Consider the following 1,659-nt stretch of genomic DNA (forward strand, 5'->3'; position numbering starts at 1 on the left):
ACAAAGTCTCACTTTTCTACCCGTCTGTGTGTGTGTGTGTGTTTTAATGCGCTATATAAATTCAGTCTGATTAATAGATTGATTGAAATAAATGCTATTGCTGCTGCATGTTCTCAGCTGATGATTAATATCCAACCTTTGCCATAATATCCATATTAGTGTGGTGATTTTATCTTAAAAACATTTCTGACACCATATTTGGGGTTTTGTTATTTCCCAGTACTGCACCGTGCAAGTCCTCAGAATAGGACAGCACAAAAAAAAAACTCTGTATCGCTGAATAAACAAGTACTATTAAACGCAAAAACATGAATTACCTTGTAGCAGCACATTTTCTTGAATTTAATCACACTTTTTACCCTAAAATAAATTTGGATTGAGGAGGTTACACTTACCACAAAAGGAGGAAATCTGGATGTTTTCAGAGGGATTCGCCGTCTGTCAGCTCATGGACCTCAGTGAGAAAAAACAAACATTTTTAACAGAAATCTGGTTTATTTATGTGTATAATTGTGGTTTGTAATATTTTGATTAGCTGCAGCTCTGCTCACTGTTTTTTATGTTTTTTGAGTGTTTTAATGTGTTGAAGGCCTCCTGATAGTTTCTGCTCACCTTCATGCTGAATCACCACCAGGTGTGACGGGGGCGTGGCCTGTACTGCAGATCAGGTGCTCCTGTTTGGCTATAACTGTTAATGCTGAAGACCTGAGAGCCAAAAAGTCGTGTGAATCAAAGAGAAATGCATGTGGAGTCAGACTGTGCAACACTTGCTTCTCACTTCAAAGTGCCCAGACTTAACACTGCGTCTAAGAATATTCAGGTTCACACAAAGGTCGGTGCGATGCATGAAAAATGTTCACGGTAAGGTCACGCTGTGTGATCTCCACATGAAAGAAGAGACTGATGAACAACAGAGCGTGACTCTCATCCTCTCATTAATCTCCATTATGATATATGCCATTTTATCAGGCTGGCCTCAGATCGCCCGAGACAGTTTAATGCACTGAAGCATCCTCGCTGACTGCAGATCATCTAATGACTAAGAATCAGCTCTGAAGTACCGCTGAAACATTATATATGAGCTCATCGCACTGAAACTTCAACAGCTTTTGTGACATTTTCAAGCTTTTATTTTCTAAAAAGTGATTGCTCACCATATTTTATTGGCATTTAACATCATACAAACACAGTGAATCACAGTATTATCATCTGAGAAACTACAACACGCTCCTACATAAAAAACAATTAAAGGTGCACATAACGAAGTTTAATGTGACAAAAACTGTAGGTGATGTTTAAATTGTAAAGATTGCATGCCTGAGACTATTTAGTTTTGGACTAAAAAGCGATAAAAATCTTTGTATATTTTGCTTCCAACAGGCCAAATTTTCCTACCTGCACATGAAGTACCTGTTCTTCTCGTGGCTGGCGGTGTTTGTGGGGAGCTGGATCGTGTACGTAGAGTACTCGTCCTACACGGAGCTGTGTCGAGGGCACGACTGCAAAAATTCGATAGTGAGTATTTTATTTCACATATATGCATCAAGGCAGAAAACATACCTCCATGTTTCTTTCAACAATTTTGGCTTTTTTTTTTATTAAGAATTTGTGTTGGTTTTTTTTAAAGAAAACATTTTGGCAATTTTGGGGGTTTTTTTT

General features: G+C 38.2%; 1 long non-coding RNA gene across 1 annotated transcript; it reads right to left on the minus strand.

Moving 5' to 3' along the window:
* Positions 1–388: 388 nt before the first annotated feature.
* Positions 389–1,541, minus strand: LOC121938383. The gene is made up of 3 exons (XR_006105274.1): positions 1,396–1,541; positions 613–705; positions 389–454 (listed from the first exon to the last, which is right to left on the minus strand). It is a non-coding gene; the product is annotated as an uncharacterized LOC121938383 (long non-coding RNA).
* Between the last annotated feature and the right edge of the window lie 118 nt (positions 1,542–1,659).

Source organism: Plectropomus leopardus, unplaced genomic scaffold (genome assembly GCF_008729295.1).
Source record: "Plectropomus leopardus isolate mb unplaced genomic scaffold, YSFRI_Pleo_2.0 unplaced_scaffold29321, whole genome shotgun sequence".
In the NCBI taxonomy this organism is placed as follows: domain Eukaryota; kingdom Metazoa; phylum Chordata; class Actinopteri; order Perciformes; family Serranidae; genus Plectropomus; species Plectropomus leopardus.